This window comes from Thermobia domestica, chromosome 11 (genome assembly GCF_964235325.1).
Source record: "Thermobia domestica chromosome 11, izTheDome1.hap1.1, whole genome shotgun sequence".
Taxonomy (NCBI): domain Eukaryota; kingdom Metazoa; phylum Arthropoda; class Insecta; order Zygentoma; family Lepismatidae; genus Thermobia; species Thermobia domestica.
In genome coordinates, this window is record NC_137464.1 from 157,176,108 (window position 1) to 157,203,027 (window position 26,920).

General features: G+C 34.7%; 1 protein-coding gene across 2 annotated transcripts in view; it reads left to right on the plus strand.

The window, feature by feature from the left end:
- The window catches only part of LOC145664519 (protein yellow-like), a 172,135-nt gene that overhangs the window by 117,368 nt on the left and 27,847 nt on the right, over positions 1 to 26,920 (plus strand). The gene's annotated exons all lie outside the window — the stretch shown is intronic.

Below are 26,920 nucleotides of genomic sequence, written 5' to 3' on the forward strand. Positions count from 1 at the left end.
AAATAATACATTGACATTACTTCCCCCCTTCCGGAATCGTAATTTGGAAAACCTTATTAATAACTAGCTGAAGTACCGGAAATTGAAAATATTTAAACATATACAATTCCTGTAACTTCTTGATCAAGAAGAACATTGACTAGACTGAGATTTTCACTGTTTTTTTTTTAAATCCCGCTCAAAACCTTTCCTCCATCAAGTGTTCAATCCCCTCCTCCTCTTATTTTCACATTGTGTGTGAAAATGAATAAAATATGAACATTTTGAGTATGAGAAAGCTTATTGATAGAAACATATTTCAAATTTCTCGCTTCATGCACAGGTCACACCTGTGCTACACTAATACTTAAATCTCTCCATATGCCTTCGTGGTCGACTTTCCAAAATTCTTGTAAATTATCCCCTTCCATCACCCCTTATGCATGGAATTGGCTAAATTATTTAAAGTCTATTTCATATTCCTAATCTCATATATGAAACTGTACTTATTAAAAGTTGAAATCCATTAAGTCTAATGGATAAATCAATTCCTACTCTTACTTTGTATTCGTCACATTGATTTCAGCTTCACTCTTTCAGGTGGATTTTCTAAACTCATGCAAGAAGATGACATATATTCAGCGTATAATAAAGCATACACATACAACATATAGTGTATTTATATGCAGCTCATAGAAAGAATGTACTTTTAGTTTTCCTACTCCCCCGCCCCCTCGCAATAGAATTTGCTAATAGTAAAAGTGAATATAATATTTTCTATTTTATTTACCAAATATTCTTAATATACAAAATGTTTTCTTTTATATCCAATAATAATATAAAAAGATATTATCCCCTGCGCTTATTATATGTACTATATTGAATCCGTTCCTACCCTTTTTAGATTAAGGGGTATTTCCAACACTCCAACACACGTACGATGAATTAGATATCAGAAACCCCTGATGTACGAAATTGTGTTCCTTATATCCACCAATTCAGGAATTTCTTAGTGCTAACTACGTCAGCCATACGGATTGATTCTATTCTCATTCAGCCTTTGGAAGCGGGATTTCCAAAAATTCGTATAAGTGAATGTATCTGTTTGATGTGTATTTAAAAGTCCTCATATAGGCCTATTGTTTCGTGGCTATACATACATTCAGAGGTTAAAAGAAAAACTTCCCATCCTCTTGTGTCCTCGGTGTTGAATGTCAGAATTCGTGCAATAAAACTATATTTTCATATTCTAAAGCAAGAAGATCTCACATATCACTTTTTGTGTATTTGGCTGTCAATGACCCTGAAACTACCGAACTGATTACAACGAAACTTTCACTATTGTCTTCACTAAACTCTTGAAAGGAAATAGGGTATTCATAATCATGCTTTGGCTCCACAAAATTGTGCAGTGAAACAAGGTGTAAAAAGTTATTATTATGCGTAGCTCTGAATACACAAAAAGTGATATGTGAGATCTTCTTGCTTTAGAATATGAAAATATAGTTTTATTGCACGAATTCTGACATTCAACACCGAGGACACAAGAGGATGGGAAGTTTTTCTTTTAACCTCTGAATGTATGTATAGCCACGAAACAATAGGCCTATATGAGGACTTTTAAATACACATCAAACAGATACATTCACTTATACGAATTTTTGGAAATCCCGCTTCCAAAGGCTGAATGAGAATAGAATCAATCCGTATGGCTGACGTAGTTAGCACTAAGAAATTCCTGAATTGGTGGATATAAGGAACACAATTTCGTACATCAGGGGTTTCTGATATCTAATTCATCGTACGTGTGTTGGAGTGTTGGAAATACCCCTTAATCTAAAAAGGGTAGGAACGGATTCAATATAGTACATATAATAAGCGCAGGGGATAATATCTTTTTATATTATTATTGGATATAAAAGAAAACATTTTGTATATTAAGAATATTTGGTAAATAAAATAGAAAATATTATATTCACTTTTACTATTAGCAAATTCTATTGCGAGGGGGCGGGGGAGTAGGAAAACTAAAAGTACATTCTTTCTATGAGCTGCATATAAATACACTATATGTTGTATGTGTATGCTTTATTATACGCTGAATATATGTCATCTTCTTGCATGAGTTTAGAAAATCCACCTGAAAGAGTGAAGCTGAAATCAATGTGACGAATACAAAGTAAGAGTAGGAATTGATTTATCCATTAGACTTAATGGATTTCAACTTTTAATAAGTACAGTTTCATATATGAGATTAGGAATATGAAATAGACTTTAAATAATTTAGCCAATTCCATGCATAAGGGGTGATGGAAGGGGATAATTTACAAGAATTTTGGAAAGTCGACCACGAAGGCATATGGAGAGATTTAAGTATTAGTGTAGCACAGGTGTGACCTGTGCATGAAGCGAGAAATTTGAAATATGTTTCTATCAATAAGCTTTCTCATACTCAAAATGTTCATATTTTATTCATTTTCACACACAATGTGAAAATAAGAGGAGGAGGGGATTGAACACTTGATGGAGGAAAGGTTTTGAGCGGGATTTAAAAAAAAACAGTGAAAATCTCAGTCTAGTCAATGTTCTTCTTGATCAAGAAGTTACAGGAATTGTATATGTTTAAATATTTTCAATTTCCGGTACTTCAGCTAGTTATTAATAAGGTTTTCCAAATTACGATTCCGGGAAGGGGGGAAGTAATGTCAATGTATTATTTTTTCAATGGAAGATACTATAAAATAGCATAGAACACAAGAAAAAACTGGTTAACTAAGACATAAAAGTGCATGAAAACTGTTGTTACACAATAAAAATATATTAAATCTGATCCTTGATCAAAATTGATAAAATATTGTATTATCATTGGAAATAAGCATGAATTCGAAATTAAAATAAATAAATTCAGTAAAAGTAAATTAAAATTGGCTTGTGAAATTTCACCCAGAGACTGACAAACAGATAAAGCTAGTCATTTAAAATTGTATAATATAAATAAGTTTTAAAGTTGAAAGAAAGAAAAAAGAAAAACGAGTCCGTGGACACAAAATTTGGTTTATTCTATTTTAATTGAACGACTTGATAGAAGCAAAGTTTTGTGTTTTTCTTTGACTTTACTAGCAAATACCTCCACGTGTAACTGCGGCAATATTTTGCACTTCTTCCTCGTTTCTCATATAAAATTCCTCTGAACTCATAGTCTTGCACGAAATTGGAACACCTCGTATGGACATCTTAGTGAACCATCTAATACTTTTCCTTGTCTTCTGGATCAAGTATCAATAAATATTAAAACATTTCCAATTATTTTAAATCAAAAGTGCAAACATCGAATTTTGTCTGTAAACATAAGAAATTACAAGATATCGAGATTTTATTGTTGTTTCGATTATTGCAACCATCATTTCATCGCTTTCACTTCGAATTTTCAATCACTTTATCTTCCTTTATAGGCCAAATGTTCAAAGAAAAAAAATGATAAAATATGTATTTAATTACTTTAAATGAAAAATCCAAATTCCGAATTTAATGACTATAAACTTAAGAGATCTTAAGCTACAAACATTTTACTATAAAAATTTTAATTCCTAATCTCCTTTCTTCTCATCTATTCTCTCCCTTTCTAGATGAAATATCGGAAAACTCTTAAGCACGAGTTTAAATGGTTGAAATGACAAGTCTGAATTCCTAATCATGTTTCTGTTTTTAGTGAGACCCAAAAGGATATTTCCTGAGTTGTATTGGTTAGGACTATTATTTTTTTTTCATTCCACGCCATTCCTCCATGTTTTAAAGTTATCAAATTGGACATGGATTACAGACCTGTACCAAATGAACTTAAAAGAGATTTCTAGATATGGAGATCTTGATTGTAGCTCCCATCTCATTTCATTTTTTCCTACTACTTTTCTTACCTTCAAGATCAAATATCAAAAATCACCGAAACCTATGATTGATTAAGTAAAAAGTCCAAATACAAGATTTCATATCTCTAACATTAAGGTATTTCGAGATATGGAGATCTTGATATAAAATTGCAGCTTCTTGGTAAGTTTACTTGGAAAGTTAAAATTACTAAAGTAATTAGGAGCAATTTTACTGTATTCAATAGTTTTCTCGTAAACCCAGTAAACATTTTACATACGATGGGCATAGGCGTACTTTGCAGAATATTCATAACTACATACATGCATAAACATGTAGAAATTGCATCACTCGAAAAGTTCATGTAAATTATGTGTCAGTTTATATATTTTACTGTATTAAACGATTTTATTTTATTTATATTGCTATTTTTTGATAAACATGAAATTAACAAACGACAGATGGAAATAGAAATGTATAATGATACAAAGCACTAAATTCACCAAATGAAGCACTCTTGGAAGAAAATGACAACAAAGAACGTCATAAATTTTTCCAATTATCTGGAACATTTTAATGCATCGTAGAACATTTTATGTAACAGTTTAGTACTTAAATTCTCGACTTTTCGCGGAATAACATTTTCACTGGAGTAAAAAATGTGATATGTGTGTACATTATACTGATATGTGAGTACTGTACAACGGAATATCTACCCATATGATTTCTTTTGTGAACAATTTCGAAATGAAGTAAATTGCTTAAGGACAGATATTTGTAACTAAAGAGAAATGGACAATGGAAACATACTGTAGTGGTAACAGCTGCCTCACTCTTAAATTACTGATAAAAGAATTTGTAGGTTTGCATCAACTTTTGCTATCGATTGTAAAATTACAAGGAGTAAGTTAAATTGATAAGCTACTCGTATGTAGTTCATTATTCAATAAGTGTTCAACATTAGTGGATTTAAGTAAAATATAGTTAAGATGTGAGAATATGTCTTAAATCTCCTTCCTTCCTACACTTCTGTCTTTGCTGCAACTAATTACAGCTAATAGTATCCTCAAAATGTAAATTTCGAGGTGACCGAAGGAAAAATATAAACGTAACTTAGCTGTCGTATTTCGTTTATCTCGGTCTGTTCCTACTTTCTTCAAAGCAGAATTTTGAAAACAATCCTCCAATATTTAATACACGAACACCTTTTTTTAAAATCCAATAGATTGTGAAGCTTTTTCAAAATTTCTTTTCTTTATCTTTGAGATGCTATATAAAGTACATTTGCCTACGGGTGGGAGATTTATACAGAGAAAGTGTTGTATGTAATTTTATCAGCTGAAAACTAATTTGATCGTAATGCTAAGATGCGAAGGTGAAATTAGGTTGAAAGTGAGTGTTGAATAGACATCCAAGCTCATTGAAAGACATCGATGCAGCATCTGTAATGAGAGCTATTTATCATGTTACTACCACGTATTATTTACCAACAAGTCTTAAAGTGGTTTTAACTACTACTCTTAGATATACTTTCATTACTTTTTTTTCAAAGAAAAAATGCTTTCCCTTTGTTGAATAAGTTAAAGTTTGTTAGATCCATGTTTTGTACTGTAACAGATAACAGCATTTCTAAACATATAAAACATACACAACCCTTTGGCTTCTGGCCCAGGGAACTTTCACTGTTGAAACCACAGAACTTTCGGAATCGTAAATCCCCGCCCCCTCTCCCTAAACTTAAAAAAAAAAGTTTTCCGAAAGTGGGACCAAAAACTGTAGATTCTTCTGATTTCATTCTAGTTGTCCAAAATTGTTAACCTCCTCTTAAAGGAATTTTCTTCTCTTATCTGAGTATTCTGCTCCTCGAAAACAGCTTCTAGGCTATTTGTCTAATGTAGTTAGTGGAGTCACTAATCCAGTAAATAATGAGTATAATGGCCAATTCTTTTCTCCTGTGGTCAAGACAGAACACGGAAAACTGGAATTCATGACGCTGGAGTGAAGGGATGTTTTAACAACTAAGTAGTTATGGCTTCATTTCACAGATATTCATTTAAACATGTCGTTTAAGAGAGTTTCAATAGTCACCCTATAAATAACAATAAACAAACTAGTTAATTAAGTTAAAGTGTTTTCTGGTATTCGAAAAGGTAGGTTCTCCCCTTCAAGAAAAATCATCAGGCATTGAAAAGAACTAATTGTTAAGAAATGGATTATAATTCGATTTTTCCCACTCCTCACTCTCATTTTACATTATTGGTCAGGTCTTTAGAACCTAAATATGGTGATATGTACAGTAGTGGTATTATTATCATGAGATTCTAATGCAATCGTTGGTGAATATTTCATTGAAACTGAACCAGCAATTTTGAGTTAAATAAAGGCAAATATAATTCATATGTTACTGATAAAAAGTTATCCTTAACATGGATTCAGATAAAAAGCTTTGGAAATCTTTACACTATCTCATCACGTACTCTTAATCTGATATCATAACCCCAGTTAGAAGTCCTAAAATATTAGGGGCATAAAAGAAAAATAATTAAGTCATAGTAAGGATGCAGCGAAAATGTTTAACCTCTTTAGAAAGAAGATGCGATTTTACGTAGCTTCAAAATTGCTGTACTGTATGAATCATGGATAGTATCACCATATTGGCATATTTCATATAAAAACACCTTGGCATATTTCTTCCTCGTTGGCAGCAACACGGTCGCATTACTAGGTGAAAGTCAGATGGTGCGAGGGTGTTTCCTCTCGACGTTTCTCCCATTGTGCTCTTGTTTCAATGGAGGCACAACCAAACCTCTGTTTCCATGTCAAATTTTGCAGATTATCCCCGTTGGAGATATTCACGATACGCCACTGGTGTCGCTATTTTTGTTGCATTCTACACATACCATTTGGTAGTTCAATTGTTTGTTTGACGGCTCTATGTGCATTATTAGCTGAGATAAAGGCCTGCTACGGGTAGTCAGATACAAGTCTGCAGCAACGCCTCTAGCGGCTAAATGGGAAATGATATGACAAAGTTTGTCCTCTAAAAGTTGTATGACGTTTAATGTCCTTTCGAACGATTCGAACAATTATACCACTTTCCATTGCAAATTTTGAAGTTGCCTCCCGTTGGAGGTATTCACGAGACGCCACTGGCCTCGCTGCTATTTTTACTGCATTCTACACATACGATTTGGTAATGCAATTTTTTGTTTGAAGGATCTACGTGCAGTATTAGCTGCGATATAGGCCTGGTACGTTCTTATTGAATCACCCGGTATATATATATATATATAGGGGAAAGTCAGACAAAACCGGGTTCCAAAATGTTTTTGCTAGTCCCTCAGCATCTATATAAATAGTATAGCTTGAATTAGTTTTCAAATACTAAATAGACTTTTTAAACATAAAAATGTTTATTTCAATGGAAAAAGCTGGCAAATTTCGAGAGCAAAAACATTTTTTAAAGGGTATGCAAACACCCGGTTTTGTCCAACCAGGTCGGATAAAACCGGGTATATATAAAATATTTTAAAAAAACTTTTCTTTTACAAGAAAAATATGTAATTACTCCAAGAACTAGTGCAGCAAGAATCAATACAACTGAAAAGAATATGTAAGCTTAAAAAGTACGAAAAATATAGAGGGCTAGACTATATTAGACCAATAACATAGAAAAAATAACTTTAGATCACGATTTTGTTAAATCTAAGAACAAAATCACAAATAAAAGTTTCATCATTTTCGTCCACATTGCTACAAGCTTTGTGTGCCCATCCTTTACAGTTAAGACACTGTATCTAACCTTCTCAGATCTACATTGTACTACCCGGTTCTGTCCGACTGTTGATGTTCCGGTTTTATCCTACTACGCCATTATTCCGAACTACAGGCCTAGCAACTCTCAAAGAGTGCAAAAATCTTGACTCAAGACATGAAAAAAACAGCAGGAAGAGTTATTATTTTATGATGTATACTTACATAAGTCAATCTTCCAGTGGTTAGGAACAGCAGTATATTATCGATAGGAGACAAATCAAAACTTTTCTACATAAATTCTTCAACACATCGCCAACTACAAAGGAGCCACTTACTCAGCTTTCCTTTAACTAAGAATGACATGGCGGATGTTTGCAACTAATTCCATGCGTTGGCCGACAGATAGTGGCACTAATATAGCCAGAAAACCCAGGTTCCGGTTTTATCCGACATACCCCTATATATATATATATATATATGCGTGTGTGTGTGTGTGTGTGTGTGTTTCCCAAAATATGTAGAATAGTTATAAGCAGGCATTTTCCCCGGCGGTACGGAGTACCAGGACCATTTGTCTATTTTTCTTTAAAGAATAACCTAATTTTGTTTCTATTTTAAGACTGTAACATTATATGATATGCATGTAAAAGGCAGTAGATCAATAATTTGCAACACTAGCTATTTTTTTCACTTGTTTAGAATTTAACTTTTGCCTTCGTAGCCTAAAATTCCGTTTAAATGAAAGACAATCAGTTCTCGGTTTCCTTAAATGTCTCCAGGAAAATAAAATTCCGGACACACTATTTCCTTTAAAACATACTTTGGCCATAATTGCAATATCTTCCATCAAATATGAATGGAAGTTTCTTCAGATACCTTACAGTAATTACATTTAGATCCCCTGTGCTTGGACAGAAAAATCGTGGAAGGGTTTCCATCATACTAGTAGGACTGCCTTTCGCACAGTTTACCCATAACAAATTTTTGGACTCATCTGTTACCGATGTCGTCATTCTGTGGTTGATGCCAAAAGAAAGAAACTATCTAAAGACGACGAGGGTACGAAATATTAAAAAGTGGAAATTATTGTAATTATGTATTCATGTTGAATAGCAGCATCTTTTCTTCCAGAAAAAAAATGCACTGGTTATAGAATCTTTTGAGTTTTACGTCCCACAGTTATGCCGGTTAGGCTAAAGGAGGCGGTGATGATGAGTGATGAATGAAATGGTGGAATGAAGAAAGTGGGAGGAAACGGGAGAACCCTGAGAAAACCCACGCACATGGTGCTTGTCCACCACAAAGTTCACTTGGCGGGGGCTGGGATCGAACCCAGGACCCCAAGCACCAGAGGTGAACGCTCTACCACTGAGCCACCGCGGCCCCAGCACTGGTTGTAAGTAGTGCAACAAAACATAAATATCACGACATCGAAATTATGAAGAAAGAACTTCAAAAACAAATCTTCAGTTTTATATTTCATACCAAAGCTAATGCTGTTTGTGAGGTTATTACCCTATTATTATTATTATTATTATTATTATTATTATTATTATTATTATTATTATTATTATTATTATTATTATTATTATTATGTATTGTTGTTGTTTTCCACAAATGTTCGGCTTGCTGTATGCTATAGGTAAAAATCATGATTAATTAAATGTTCTAATATTGTTTTAATTTAACTTCCTTCTCCTTCTTTTAATGTGCCTAACCAACTTGCGGTTAGCCAAATATTAATGTTCAAATCTAAAGATGGTTACGGTCTGTTAATGGTAGTATGCTTCATATGCATTGCCGATAAAATTTGTTAAATATTGCCTGTCTTTTAAAGATAAACGGTGAAAGTGTCTGTAGTTTATATACTGTGTTCATGTTGCTTCTATTAATAAATTATATTGTACTTAACATAGAATAAACGCATGTGATACGTAAATAATTGCTATCTTATTTGCATTTAATAGGGCTTTGTCTTAATCATAATAAAGAGTATATAGTACGTTTATGTTCAGCATGCACATTCAAATAAAGGCAAGCAAGCAGGCAGACAGCGAACGTAGTTGAGAAGCGATTGTTAACTATTAGGAATTCGGATTACTCACACAGACTAAGAAGATACACATGTTATAAGTATTTTATTTATTATTATTATTATTATTATTATTATTATTATTATTATTATTATTATTATTATTATTATTATTATTATTATTATTATTATTATAGCATTTTAGCCATGTTTAGCCAGATTACTGGGGTCGCTTTCCTGATTGAATTGATTTTACACATAAATTCACAATTACATGAACATAGATTTATATCATTATTCTTTCTTTCAGAAGTAATGAAATATATTATGGTCATGATTTCGTGATAGGTCAACACCTAGTAATGGGTGTGGTTTGATTTCGATTCTTAATCTTATTCATTTCTCTTTTACTTCAGACTTAATAACATTACTAGAAATTACGTAAACTGACAGCGTATGTAGGTCTGTATAACAAAGCCATAATTTCATTTTTTTAAATTAAGAACAAGTGCTGTATATAGATCCAAGCATTATTCGATAAATATGATTTTCAATTATATAACTCAGTGTTGAGTTGGTGACTTTTGGTCATGTAAAGAAGAACTGAGTGAGGTTTCGTACCGATAGTCACTTAGAATTTAGTGTTTTATTTTTTGATTCTGCATTTTCTCTTATTCTTCTTCGATATAAAAGGCAAATGCTATTGATTTCCTTCTTAAATCTCTAATTCGGAGACGTAGATCTAATGAATATGAAAATAAACAGGACTAACGTCTTTATAGCACTGAATGTCAGAAAACGACGTTAAGACACCCAAATTTTACATTATTACTTTTGATGATTGTTTGAAATTTTTAGCGTCCCTTTTGACCACCAGGGCTATTCAACTATAATTTAATATGATTCGAACCATCCTGAGCGAGAGTTTCCTTGGTTTTCCTCATTCAGACTAGGAAAATCTCGATTGGTATATAACATAACGGTCCCTGGTCGCATCTTTCCTTTCCCATTCCTTTCTTCCTCTCCAATTCCCCAGGTAATATGATCGCTGAGGGACGTTATCCCTTATACGTGACGGGCTACTGGCCATAGATATCGAAAGCCCAGAAATATGTTTCTAATCCTAATGTGCTCTCAACAACTCACCTTTCTATTGTGAATCGATTTATATTCTTGAGTACCAAAGGACAGAAAATTGACTGTTTAGACAAGACATGAGAGACAAGAGATGAATTTTGAATCGGGTCCCATTGAGTACCTAAAATACAACTTTGTGGTGTTTTAGTACACATGAGACTACAATCTGAACAATTTTGAACAAATTCAGAGGGACATTTCTCACAAATTAAACAACTTTCTTACAAGGCTGTCTATATTCTTTATTATAAATTAACATATAAAAATAAGATGGACACAAGGCCTTTTTTATAAAAATATCTATGAGGGACATTTCTATGCGAAATTCAAAATTCAAATCTTAATTTGAATATTTGAGGTGTTATTTTTTTTTTTTATTTTACTGGGTTTTTAAATATAGTATAACTTCTAGAACAATCTTTAAGCTTTCCAATGGTGTTTGTTTCACGTCTCTAGTGCACATATTAATCATTTTATGACATTTTTTAATAATCACTGTAACTGAAAAAATGCATTTTGACATTTTATAACACCCTGTATGGAGCTGTAATAAAACTTTATACCAATTTTTACAAAAATCTGAGATGGTCAAGTCTGATGACTTGTTGATTTGCATGGAATGTCCCAATTTGAACTGTCTACCTGCGTCAGTTCGTTGGAGGCAGTTGGATCACAATCCTCCAGTACATACAGCTGTTGTTGTCAAAATTGCAGCGAAAGATTGTGGCGTCAAAGAGATTCAGCACTCACCTTACAACTCAGATTTAGCACTGTATCTTGGCAACAACAATCGTGTGGACTAGAGCATTGTTATGCAGTATGCAAGCTCATAGGATTGTGACTGATTCAGATAACTGCCTCCAACGAACTGATGCAGATAGACAATTGAAACGAATACATGATTTTTTTTCTTTATATGCCATGAACTACTGATTACCAGTAGGGCGATATTTCAGTGTAAATTCTGAAACTTTTGGAAATACCCTCGTATTTCAAAGCTGATTTTTCTTAGAATAAGCTTTTTTTTTTCAATTCTTAAATTGAATCCATTATGTCAACTAAATGTTGATAAGTTACTATATTTTAATAATTAAATCTTAAAGACATGATCTAAAATAACTTTATTAATTTCCATTTGTTCCAAAATACAATATGGTATTTGCTTGTAATATAAAACAAATCTTCTAAACCTACATGAGAATAACATACATAACTCTTCAGATTTTCTTACTACCGTTTGTATTCTACTAATAAAACAAAGATTGCAAAAGTTAAAAATAGCCTGTTATAAGAGCAATATTAATCAAATTTTTTAAATTATTATTGCTAATTTCAAACTAGTAGTGCTTCTTGTTGCTGACAATTTCAGAAAAGATGAACCAAATTAATAAAGAGGAGAAAAAATAGGAAAAAAATGTATATCCCTTCATTAAGAACAAGATGGAATTGGGGCTGCTGACAAACAGGGATATTGATTAGCACTGTGTGTATTCTTAGCTATATGTATTATAGCTAGTACTCTCACCACAGGGTCAGTGCTTCGATGGTTCCACGCAGCAGATTCTTGTGGTGAGGCTATGAACATCAGCTGTTTATCTTCCTTTACGTGTTTGCGATTATTTAATGTCTCAGTTTCTATGTAGATTAACCTAACTGCAGTACTTATTTCGAAAAGCACACAATGATTGCCAGTTTACGTGCATCATTTTGTAAGAAATGAGGCTGAATTAGGTACCTTTCTTCTAGGAAATAGTCAACATCCTCACGAGACAGATCATTACTCAATGTTAAGATTTAAAACTGACATCTGTTGCGACGAGGAAAGAGCCTTCGACATCTTTTTCCAATCCATTTTCTGCAACGAGGAAACCAACCTCCTTGAAAGGAGAATTGTCTCCGATGATCAACCGCAGTGGAGCCAGAGATGTTTCTCGAAGTTTCAGAGTTATCTTCTTCTGGTGTCTCAAGTATGTTCATAGACAAAACTCTCTTCCAGTTCCTGAACAATTTCTCTTTCCTTGCCATACCACATTTCACCAGTTTTCTTGTCCTCAAGTCCAGAACAAAAATCAAGGCTGCATAATGGCAGATATTGTTATCTTCTCTTGTTATTGGGTGTATTTTTATTGCCAACAAATTATTCAATAAAGACCATGCAACAAAGGTAAACAATTTCACTGGCCCGTAGTTAATAATGGCACAACAAATAGTCATTCCATTGTCTAAAGCAATCGGAAGAGCTACTGTTCCACGCCAGTCGCTTCCACCAATAGTGATGTCATTACAGGATGAGTCGAGCAAAACACAAATTCGATCTGCGAATATATAAGGCAGTCCTTGGTCTTCAAACTGACTGGGGCAGAAAGATGCTAAGATAGATAGATCTCCCATTGCCTTTAACAACGTATTTCCTTCAATAGTCATAATGTGACATACGGAAAATATGCTTCTATATGAAAAGAACCATTTCATATACTCTAAAATTCTTCGAAGTAATTGTCTCCTTTCTTTGATGGACACGTGCAGTGTATAATCATCCACTGATTGGTTGTTTCTTCCACTATGTCTCGTTCGACAAGTACAAAGTCTTCGCCACCTTTTCCTAATCCATCTGCCACAACGAGGAAGAAGACGTCGCACATGCAATCGACTCGAGTGTTTAGATTTAGTTGTGCAAGAAGTGGAAGTGGAATGTTCAGGCTCATGTTCTTCTAACATCTGTAATGGCTTAATATGAAGCATCCTTCTCCAGTTTCTGAACATTTTCTCCTTCTTTGCCAAACGACATCTGAGCAGCCGTCTTGTTTCCAAGTCAACAATAACGATTAGAGCTGCAAAATGGCAAATATAGTCACCGTCTCTTGTGATCGGATGGAGCTTTATTCCTAGAAGATGATTCGATACCGTCCACTCAATAAATGTCAGCAATTCAACTGGTCCATAGTTGAGGATAACGCATCCAATCATCAATTCATAATCCAGAGCAGTCGGAAAGGATGCTGTACCACGCCAGTCTTTTCCATACACTGTAATGTTGTTTGAGGCAAAATCATGATAAATGTCCAATTGACTACAAAAGACGTATGGCTGTCCTTGGTCGTCAAATTGGTCTGCAGAAAATGTAGGCAAGACAGTAAGGTTTCCCAATGCCTTCAGTAGTGTCTCTCCGTGGATGCTCATGAGGTGACGGGTACAGGACAAATTTCTGTATGCAAGTGACCATCTCAAAAATTCAATTATTTTCTTCCATAGTCTCTTTCGTTTTTTGGCCATCAGGATCTTGTTCGGCAAAGAATAATGCTGTGGTGCATCTGGCAACACTGTACTTATTTGCAAAGTTATGAAATTATCACAAGTTGCTACGTTCATTGATCTCTCAGTAAAGATTCTGGTTCTTCCAGCAGATCGTGAAAAGATCCTTTGAAATCGCATTCGGATCCAACTGGAACATGTCATAATCCAACGACGACGCTCGGCTCTGTTGACATTTCCCATGTGAGTTGTAGTCGTACAATCATTCAACTTAAGCCGTGGTTGGGACTGGAATCGGCGCAAACACGTAGGAGCTGATGTTGGACGGACCAACAAGGTGTCACGAGGTCGCATCGCTAATTGATGTAAATTAAAAGATGTGCATGAAGTCATTCTCAGTTTCAGCTTTGTAAAAACACGTCCACTTTCGAATACTTCGTTCGCTCATCTGTTGCTTGGAGATTTTTATTCCAAAAACGATAACCATTCTTTATTGTTTCAACTATTGTTGGAATGTACGGTAAAGAAAAATCATATATACTTTAATCATGTTCTTAAGGGAAAATCCATTGTTATATTAATGTTGTTATATAAAAACTATATTACACGTAATTTATATGACGTAGCTGCGGAATTTCTCGAAATTGACACCCACTTCAATTGGTCCATGACGTCACAATACACATAACATCAGTGCGCTGGAAATATGGATCTCAGAAGACGATCTAAATCTATTATACATTGAATTTAAAAATCCAAAAGCTGACCAATCAAACAACCGGTTTGGAGTTTTGGCAGTATATCATTGTCTTCATCAGATATATTATCTGAGTGGAATAGCGAATGTGTTTTAAAAAGGGAAGCTAAGCTCCAACCAACCAACCAAAATGTAACACAAGTTGTTACATAATATAAAATTGCTTGGTTTGGTCAGGTTTTAGTTGGAGTTTAGCATCACTTTTTAACACCTACACAATATTAGGGTAAAGACACACTGAAGATACCTCGTGATCAAGGTCGAGGTTTGTCACGGTTGCTAACTCGATGTCTAGGTCTAGATCAGGGTTGCAAATAATCACTCGCCTGGGGCGAGTGGTTCATCGGTGCGGGCGAGTTTTTAATATCACCATTATTTATTTCAAAAGTAAGTAAATTATTTTTATTGTGGGATGTGGGCTAGTAGCTTTTATCTTGGCCTAGTAAAATTTTGTTCCTTATTTGCATCCCTGGTCTAGATGGATGAAGAACGGACATACCGAAGAGGTCACACCCTTGCTGTAAATTCTCAGTTTAAGGAGAAACATTATTGTGACTTGTGAAATTATTATGTCAGTGCATAAAAATCACAGCAAAACCACATTTTGAAATTGAAAGAACCAAACACTTTATAAATAAGGATGGACGTGAGACGAGACAAGAGAAATGTCAAAGTCTCGTCTCTTGTTTCGCAAAAATATTTGAACTTCATCTCTTGTCCATCTCTATCAATAAATCGAAGACTTTTACCTTTTTCAATTTTCTATGAAGAAATGCCCCCTTTCAGCACTCAGGCGAGAAATAATTTCCCAGTAAAATAAAGAAACAGGTATATCTTAAGGTTTCGAGGTGGAGGGGGTATTAACTTCAGCAAATGAAGTTTCGTCACTGCAATTATTCTATTATTTGACGTTGTGTCCCTACGGATACGTGCCCATCTTTACAGGTATTTCTTTACCTTACATCAGTAATGATTTTAGAAGGTATTGTTTTTATTAATCTCGGAATTTGGGGGTGGGGGAGTGAAGTTTTTTTTAGATATGATTAACACTAGCTTTTTTTCATTAGAAATTCCGGAATTTAGGGACTTCAGAATGAAATGAAAATGAAATTTTTGAGTTTTACGTCCCACGGTTATGCCGGTTAGGTTAAAGGAGACGGTGATGATGAGAGATTAATGAAATGGTGGAATGAAGAAAGTGGGAGGAAGCGGGAGAACCCCGTGAAAACCCACGCACACGGGTTTGTTTTTAGGGATTTCAGTCCGAAAGCGTCTCCCTGTAACCGCCACTGCGTTATATAATAATAAGCTAAAGTATATATATATATATATATATATATATATATATATATATATATATATATATATATATATATATATATATATATGAATAATTTATCTGACATTTGAGTTGCTATTTTCTTCCATTCTCTATTTAAAACATGCCTATTTGATGTTGTTTGTGCCTCTTATACCATATTGCTAGAACATTCCTCATTAGTTCTATTAATATGTCTTTCATAATCAAACTTAAAGTGCAGCAAATCATCTTGAGCATAGATACCCACAACCCTCTGCAGACGAAACTCTGAACAAATTAAGATTTTATTTCATGTAGTGCTTCAGTGAGAACCAATGAGAACACGATTCACAGCGATGCTTTCATTGAACATTGATGTAAAAACAAATTCGGTTGTTTGTCATTGCGACCACTAATTCACCATTGCGGTCGACCTCTAGGTCGCGATATAGCATATATCTCCGGCATACGCAGACCCATTTGGATCCATGTGTTTGTGCCATTATCGAGGTAGCGACCGCGACTTAAACTTCGACCTCGATCGCGAGGTATCTTCGGTATGGTTTTACCCTTAGATGTGCACCTACCGTTTAAGGTGGAATCTGTACCACTGTAATGAGCTCAAATTTCACGTCTTTTCCAGAGGAATTGAAATCAAGGACCCCATACACCAAAGACGCTCGTACTAGTCACTATACCAATGGGGAGGGTTAGTCAGATTTTGGATTTTTATTTATAGTTACATATTAGGTCCAAAGCTGGAGTAAGTGGTATATCTATTACTATATTTAAATTCAACAATGTTTGTTGAGTCGCTACCAATATCTCAAGCAAAACTATTCGAGATTATTTCTGATGTGAGGACTGGTTATCGCTTCCAGTCATTATCGAGATATAGATAACGAGTGGTGCTGTTCACATTTCATGACATTTTCGGTTTTGAAAGTCGAAATCTGGGAGCATGTTATCAATTAGAATATTTACAATACGTCTAATATTTTGAATATTAAATATATCTATATCATGTATTTGAGTATTAATTTTTAGGTTAGGTTAGGATTTAGATTTCTGGGCTCGCAGCATCTAAGGCCATTTAGCCCTTCACGTTTGAGGGATGACGTCCCTCGGCGAGCACACAATCCGGGGAAAGGGGAGGAAGAAAGGATGGGGGAAGGAAGGAAGCGGCCTGGGACCTATAAGGTAGGTACCACCACGGCATTTGTCTGGTGTGAATGAGGAAAACCCAGGAAAACCTCATTCAGGGTAGCTGGCCTGAAAAAGCGTTATACACTTTTTCGACCGAGTTTTTTGAAAAATGGGCTTAAAATATTAAAATCACTGAAATAAAATGTAAAATACAGGCTAGGACTAGGGAGGGCGCTAAAAGGTCACTTTGCCCGCTTGCCTTGGTTCGCCCTTGGCGTAACGACATTGTGTAGCCCGCGGCGCTCCCTCGCGCATGTTCACATCACAACATCCTATCACCATGCAAAAATTTATTAAAATTTATACAAAAATCTTGAAACAAAGATATGCATAAATAAAGTTTATTATTTTTTAAAAATATATTTTTCATTGTGTTAAAGTTCTGTACGTAGAGGTGAGGGCGGCAAACACATTTCGGCCTAAGGGTGGCACAACATTAAATTCGGCCTTGAATACAAATACTCACTACCAATATCTCAAGTAAATTTGGTTACATTACAGAATTATAGTAAATCATATTATTATTATTATTATTATTATTATTATTATTATTATTATTATTATTATTATTATTATTATTAGCATTATTATTATTATTAATAATAATAATAGGTATTTTGCCATCACTACAGTCAATTATTGCAAATTTACAAACTTTAGTTCTCTGTTATCTTTTAGTTTGACATAAAATTATCCTCTAGCTTCGCTGCTGTTTACCTTACAATATTTCTACTACAAGTCAAGTAAATCACTTTCTTTCCAACCATGTCCTTATAAGTTTCCTCCTCTCTATTTTACTGTAAATATCTCTAATATTGCTTCTCAAAGTCATACTTTTTCCACCCAATTTATAATTAATTTAGTTTTCATTCACCCCCTCTAATACTCTTCACTCTTCAAAATCAATGATTTTCAACTCGATCCTCTGAGACATAACACTTGGTCGCTTCCCCTCTCAGTAAACCATACGGAAAGAGGGAAAAAAAGACGAAAACTATTTGGTTAAAAGTAAAGCTCTTGTAAAATACATGCATATAACATAAAGTTTTCAATAACAATTATGGAAGAGAGTCATTAACAATACAAGTGCAGAGATTTTTAAGAATATCAGGTAGTGACATCATTACAGAACTATGAGTTCCGACATAGGACATGAGCTCGAAGTGGACAAAAACACCTCGTTATGAGCCTGAATACAACATCTAATCTGTATATAATTTTGCTTGGCTTATTTGTGGTTATATGATTAGCGTGCCCACCTTTGGCACAAGAGACTCTGGTTCGATCCTAGGAGGAAGCTCATGTGTTTTGGGTTCTACATTAAGCTAAGATCCATATCTCATATGTCGTCGGTGTTACGAGCGACGCTAAACTCCAAAGTAATCACTCAACTGAGTTTGTATTTTCCTTTCCAGGAAATGTTTCATAATGGAACACTTATTACAACTATTTCGCTTTCTCATTACGTAGGAATAATCTGGAAGCTCATCTCAAAATAATCCTAACTTTGTTGACCATTTATACTTTTTACTTACTAACTCTATGGCCTATGGGACCTGGAGGTTCAATGACACGTTCACAATAGCTCTCTACTGACTTCTATCCTTAGCCAACTGGATCCAATTTCTACTTTGTATTCCTATTTTTGAGAGATCCACCTTAATATTGTCCTCCCATTTGCGCCTAGGTCTTCCTAATGGTCGTTTTCCGATTGGTCTTCCAACACTTTTAACTTGACATTTAAGAAGTAAAACGTGGTTCCATAGCAAGTCTAATGGGACTAAGGGCTGTGCGAATGTAAAGGCACTTTCACACACGTAAGGGTAGTGTAGTGAGCACCACACACCGGCCGTATCCAGAGTTTTCTATGTCTCAACTTCACAAAGGCTGGATGAACCTTATAGCTGCATTTGACAATCTAAAATAAAATAATCACCCCTTACCTAGCATAAAAATAATAATTAAAAACATTGTTTCAAGCAAATTAAAATTAATAGTACATAAATTTTACACATCTTGATGTTACCGGGATATTATCATATTCCACACCGTCCACACGGAATCGCCGGTGGTCCGCGAACTACTTTTTTGACAAACAATTCTACATATACATTGAATGAAAGTAAATTTGAAAATCTTGAAACGTACTACTATGTTACTGTTTATCCTTCAATTTATCAGATACTGCTTATCAGAACAAATATCAACTTAATACTGCTTATCAAAACAGGCTTAAAAGTGATAGTTACAATTTATATTAATAATATATACTAGTTGTTACTTTCATTTATTAGCACCGTTTTTTTTTTATGTTGTAAACTATGATTTCCCTTGTCCTTTAAAGTTAGGTTTACACATATTGCAAATCCTTACCAACACCACCTTAAGTTGAAAGTCGCCATATAAATATTCTTTTATTAAATGTTCAGACTTTTATTATTCTTTTATGTTCAGACTTTCACGTAAGCTGATATTAATGGTTTTAAAGTTATCGTCAGGGATTGTTGACATCAAGTAGTGGATTTATCTGCTGACGAAATCAGAAAATTCCATTGTCATTCTGGAATACCTAGAATAATTGTGCTGAGTTCTTGTCTTCAGTCATCTAGTTCGCAGAATTTCACTCAAGTTGCTTTTTCATCATTAACCAAATAAAGCAATCCTGTTAAATGATAATGACGAAACCTTTCTGTGACCACGGAACATTGACTTTTAATTATGCTGTAAATGAAGCATTAGATTGCTTTTATTATCTTCCTTTGGCAACGGGAACTACTATGCTCTCTCGAAAATAAGATCGAGTTTTATATTAGTATTTTTGCCCAGAAGACACATTAGGATTTATCTGTTTATACCAAAACAAATATATCTATACGTTTATTAGGTGTAACTATAAAGAATCCTGTTCCGAGCAATGCAGAGCTCCCTTGTGTCTATATGGTTACCGTATGCGTCTTCGGTACGGGATACCCATGATTCGATTCCCGGCAAGAGTTCATGTGGCTCGTATACCACGTTAACTATGGGTCCATGTCTCGTATAGCTTCGCTGCTGGAAAGGACCTAGGTCCCTACTCAATTAACTCGAATCCCTCAGAGGCATATTTGATGGAAGGACTTATTATAGGAATAGGGCCTGTGTTAGGACCAATCTGAAACGAACGTTAGGGCCTATTCTTGGAGCAGGGCCTATGTTACAAGCAATCTGAAAAATTATGTTAGGGCTTATTTTGTGGTTCTTATTTAAGGAAATCGCGGTAATAGAACGTTGCTGACATATCGACTTATAGACTTTTCTTAAGATGGAAAGAATAATAACTAGCAATTTTCAAGTGTTTCACGTACTTGAAAGAACGCGTTGTCGCTCTCGTAGCTAACAATACATAATATCTTTCTTTATCGTATAAACGTAGTAGAACGTGTGTTGGGTGTTTCAGTGATTGCACGGGTCACCTGAATCACTTGGGTCACAACTTTTGTCCGGGTCATCCAGATCTGGGTTCCGTGTCTCACACCTGATGACCTGGAAGCAGCGAAAACATCGCTTTACATCATTCTTCAGAATTTGTAATGCATTACGGTAATGATGTATACTGCTTGAGATCGGATATTTATTTGTTTGATCTCTGGTGTGACATTTCTTAATCATATCTTGAATATTTCAGATACAATTTCATGTTTATCCGTCCTGTCATACTGAAAAACAATAAAGTTTTATTGAATACACACTTTTTGCCGCTCAGTGGCATCTTCTATATTCTATACAAGTTCTACAGTTTCACTCGATTAAATTTTGACGATCCTCATAAGAAAAACGTGGAAAGGGCACGGTGGATCAGTGGTAGCGCTTACATCTGGTGCGTGGAGAGACTGATTCGATTCTCGGCCAAGTAAGTTTGTGGTGGACAACATCGTGTTCGTGGGTTTTCTCGGAGTACTCCCATATTCTTATTTCACCGATTCTTCCACAAACATTCACGTGCCTTAATCATCCATCTCTCTTAATCTAAAGGGCATAATTCGTGGGGCGTTAATTCATTTCGAAGATTTCATTTTATTTTTTCAAGGAAAACATGTAGCTTTTGTCTTCTGCGATTCTCACTCATGTATTCACAAGGGTCTTGTAATCTTTCAGTGCAATGCTTTGACACACATAGACACACACACACAAAAGAGTGAGAAAATTGTATATTTAATGAAAATAGAGAAAAAGAGAGGAGATAATTGTGTTTATTACAATTATATTAGCAGTCTCAGACGTCTTCCCATGTACATCATATGGCAATGTTTTATCCACTTCCGATCACACAGTTTCACTCTGGATCAAGAGTCTGTCCAGATCAGACTAGGTCTTTCGGGTAATGGGTCTGACGGCTTCCGAGGCATAGATCCCAGGTCTTGTTGACTCTTTTCTTCACTGGTGTATACAGTTACTTGACTATTCAGAGATTTGTTTACAGTTATCTACCTAGGTAGCAACAAACATAATGAAAATCTTTGGTCTACGAAGGTTTTGTCAGTCCGCACTTCAGTTGAGTTTATGTAATATGTACACCCACACATAGCGTAGCTTCATCATATTTTTGTACTTTCCTAGTGGCTATATTGTTACCACACGTGGCTTTGGCGCGGGAGATCCGGTATCAATTTTCGGTGGGAGCTCGTATGATTCACATCTCACCTTTAGCTCATATTATAAATCCACGTCTCATACATATGTCAGTGCTGTTAAACTTCTAATCGACAGCAACATCCATTGTTTTTGGATTTTCAAACATGTCCGCTACTTCGTTATTCAAATTAATCTCCTGATAGTTTATAATGCGAAGAAACAGTATAACAAAATATTGTCTTTTCTCTATGTGAGTATGGTAATACTGTGTTATTGGCTTTCATATTCGCTGATACTAGCGAAACTCTTTTCGTTTTTCCATATTAGTCGACATTATAAAAAGTCTTAGTCCTTGTTCTATAATAATCGTTCGTATATATGAATTCTTAGTTCGTTTTCCATGTACCAGAAAATCCACACAAAAAATCTTAGTCATAACAATTACCACTTTGTATAAAATAAATGATTTTAATATTGCACACGAAACGAAGCATACATAAATGATTTCAAGTATCCATATTTTGATTGATGGATTGATTGAGGGGTTGGACACGAGACGAGACGAGATTCGAGGCGAAACACAGCTATTTCAATAGAAACAAATATTTTTGGGGAGGAGACTTCATTTTCACGACACATTTCCAAGACAAGGCAGTCTCAACTCCTATCCCATGTGTATCCTTAATTGATTTCTATTAACGTCCTTCTCAGCAGCAAGACTATATGCTGTGAGACCTATAGTTCAAAGTGAGATCAGAACCCACCGGAAATCGAACCCGAGTATGGATACATCATGTGACAAGATTTGACTATTTATTAAGCAAGTTAACGTGCCATTGAAGTCGTAGTTTTTCTATGTTATTGGAGAATTAAAGAAATCACAAAGGTGGGCATTATACAATCTTGTGAAATCGATACAAAAGAACAAAAAAATTGCACTAGGTATTATACTTGTAGAAGTTAGCTGAAATTATTTCTCTAAAATATTTGTTTAAAAAAAGGTGGGGTGAAGAAGAAGAAAATGTAATTAAGGCACTTTGTCCTTCTGGATTCTTGAAATAAGGTTACTTCACATTTGTTGGAAGAAGTAATTAAAATACCAAGGGCAGGACAGCTTGAACGTTCGCACATTTTTCAATGGTATCAAGGGCAAAAAAATATGAAGGAAAGAAACTAAGTATAGTACAATTTCGTTGGTCAATGCATCCAAGGGTGGGGTTTCAGAGTTCTGCTCTGTCACGGATGAAAGAAATGGCGCTGACACCACTCGAGTTCTTTAACAGAACTAATACTTAGGACTTCCATAAACACGAGAGCCTTTCAAATCCAGCGAAAGTGGAATGAATAGGTTATGATTTTGTGCGGTTAAGTACAGCACGGATTTCGCAAGCCATGCTCTGCGAAAGGTACTGCCTACTTGCTATAATATCCAAAATCGTTCTTCTTTTATTCTTTTAAAATGAAATAACCTAAAAAAAGACTTCATGTCCAAGTTGGAGAGGGAGAAACTGGATTTGGGACAATTCGTGCAGGCACGTCATGATATTACTTCCATACGCTGAACACAAAGTGCAATTTTTCACGCAAAATGCTATCCAACGACACTTTACAGTTCACTTTTCGGAAAATATTGAGTAACTGACATAACTATAGCCAGGCAGTTTCTTTCGGTTGGATGGTGTATAGTCAGGTCAGTTCGTGAGTTATAACATTTATGTATCTTACTATGTTTTCAAATAGATCCTCAATTGCTGCATGATGCTGGGTCAAGACCGAACTTAGAGTGCTTCACAGGAATTCGAACCCGGAATCACGCGCACCAAAAATACGAGCGTCAATCATCCTATTTGGTGAAACACTTGCACTAGAATATTAAGCAATTCACATTCAACTAATGTAGTTTGAAGGTTCACAGTCACATGCAAGAAAATATTTCATATTCATATTACATAAATAATATTTTTTTTCGGAGATTGTACTTCAAGACCAATACATTGAAAGTATGAATAAATTGCAATTACAAGTGGGATGTCAAACAACACGAAATAAACATTATCTTCGAGACAGTTACGACTTTTTCTTTTACAGTATTTAATCATTTTTAGATCCTATTACCTTGCATTTTGTTTTATTATTTGGGAAAAATAAATGAACTGACTTGGATTTCTGCAAAAATATCGAGAAATCTTATAAAGATGAAACTGTCTACCGCATGACTCGGAATCAAACTAAAGATCTCTCGCACCACCGGAGATGAGTGTTCTATCATAAGGTCACCGTATCCAACTCAATTAGAACAGATTCGCTCACATGAAACATTCAAGAATTTCAACTGCATTCTCATTCAAAATATTTTAAGCCCTTCATTTTCTATATCATAGGCATTTTTGCTAACCATCTTTAAAATTTTGCTACATTTGCTGATTGGATGGAGTAGGCAGAGTAGGTTTGTTCGAATTTTTTAAGATAAATAAGCATTTTAAAAGAAAAATAGGTCATCAAGATCCTTCAAGGTATCAAGAACTTTCGTCATAACACGTTAATCATTTCGTTATGAGAACTAGATTAGGATACAAAATAATTATTAACATAATGAGACCTATATTATAATTACGGTTCTCTCTATTAGTTTATTTCTTTATCAATGTCTATATAACAAGCAGATGTCCAAATATAGTATTGAAATATTACAATATTCTTTTTACAATAGTTGTTTTAGTGCCTTATAGGACACTCTATATACGAGATGTCAATTTTATCATGTTTTCCGCGTTACAAACAAAACATATTGCCCAAAATGATGACTTAACCATTATGTTGGTCCGAGCTTATTTGCAATAGAAGAGAACTATATTATGAGTTCTAGAATTAAACCGAAGAAAAATCTTTAAGTTTTACGACCCACGGTTGTGCCGGGTAGGCTAAAGGAGACGATGATTATGAGAAATGAATGAATTGTTGGAATGAAGAAAGTGGAAGGAAACGGGAGAACCCCGAGAAAACACACGCACACGGTGTTTGTCCACCACAAAATTCACTTGGCGCAAGGTGGAATCAAGCCAAGGACTTCATGCACCAGAGGTGAACGCTCTACTACTAAGCCACTACGGCCCCAACCACAAAGCTGGACGTGTTCAATTAAACCGAAGAAAGATGGAAGTTTAATGCTAATATAAAGTTTGAGCTATCGAATTCATTTTGAACTATTTTTTTAAGGAATACGATATCGGTATTATCACGCCTTTCTTCTAATGAGTATTATAATTTATTTATTTATTTAACAATCACCAGATACAGCTCAGAGGCCATTTTACACTGGATATCCAACAACAACAATAACAATGGAAAGGATTTGGGAAGGTATCGGCCAGGGCCTGTTTAGTAGGTACCATCCCGGCATTTACCTGGTAGGACTGAGGGAAACCCTGGAAAACCTCAGTCAGGATGGTCGGCAGCGGGATTTGAACCCACGACCTCCCGAATGCGAAGCCAACGCTCTACCACTTGAGCTACTTCGCTCGGTAAACTACGGTCTACTAGTATGCTATAGTTGGCAAGTCGTAGGATAAGTTCCAGTTACTTTGTATACCAAATATTTAAGAAATTTTGATTGAGCTTTTTCAATTTTTTTGGCAATACTTTTGTTGCGAGGGGTTCCAAATCACAACAGCATATTCTAACTTGGAGCAACATATGAATAATACATTTCATTAGCAATATTGTTGAAGTCCTTTCCATTTCTAATTATGAATCCTAATAATTTAAAAGCATCATGGATAACATTTTTGATGTGATTATTGAACTTTAGGGGTCGCCGTGGGTCAGTGGTAGAGCGTTCACCTCTAGTGCTAGGGGTCTCGGGTTCAAACCCTGCTCCCGCCAAGTGAACTTTGTGGTGTGCGTGGGTTTTCTCGGGGTTCTCCCGTTTCCTCCCACTTTATTCATTCCACCATTTCATTCATTACTCATCATCACCGTCTCCTCAGCCTAACCGGCATAACCGTGGGACGTAAAACTCAAAAATTTCATTTCATTTTTCATTATTGAACTTTAGTTTCAGGTCCAATATAACACCTAAATCTTTAACAGTATTAGGTCTGCTTATTGAAGTATTCCTAAACTTGTAATCGTATTTAAGGATATTTGTATTTTTGCTGAGCGACAGTACGTTAACATTTGTTTATATTTACTCCAAGTTTGTACCCTGAGTTTTTAGTTGTTTTTTTTTTTTTTAATTTTAATTTCCGATTGTCTTTCGTGTAAATGAATTTCATTAACACGTGTTCCTATGATTTCGTTTCCATGATCTGATAAGATGTTTGTCTGATCTATCAAATATATTATAGATAACATCATAAAAATTTCTTACTAAATCGTTAACATTATCATATTTTTAAAAGGAATTCCAATGTACAAATGAAAGTTCCTGAATCAATATTTTTAAAGTTATACATGGAGATGTTACTCTTCTGCTTCACTGCTGTTTAACGTTTAGTACAATGGTCGGGCAATGCATATCTTCTTTATCTTAAGAGAATGATCTTTGATTCTCTGCTGATTCCTACTTCTAATATATTTGACAAAACTAAATTTAAGGTTCGATTAAATTTATTAACAACATTATTTAATAATTGTAAATCATAATAAGTCATAAAATAATGTAAATTTTTACATTTAAATGAACTGTTTTCAAAGTTAAACTTACTGAAATTTATCGCTGATAAGTTGAAGTCTCCAATCAGAAGAATCGAGCTATCTTGAGAAGTTAATTATAATTCGGAAAAACAATTCATCATAACATTTAATGTTAGATTCAGGTCAGAAGTACACCACACAAATAAGTATTGCTTTTCCCCTTGTGTTTATTGTCACTGAGAAGAAAACGTATTATCTCCCCTATCTAATAAGTAATATCTAATAGGCACATATTCCTCTGTAACATTAAAATGTAAGAAAATTGGCTATGTTATGTCCTTCTAATATTCCTGGACTTGGCAAAAGGTATAATCTCCCACTTATCAAGTAC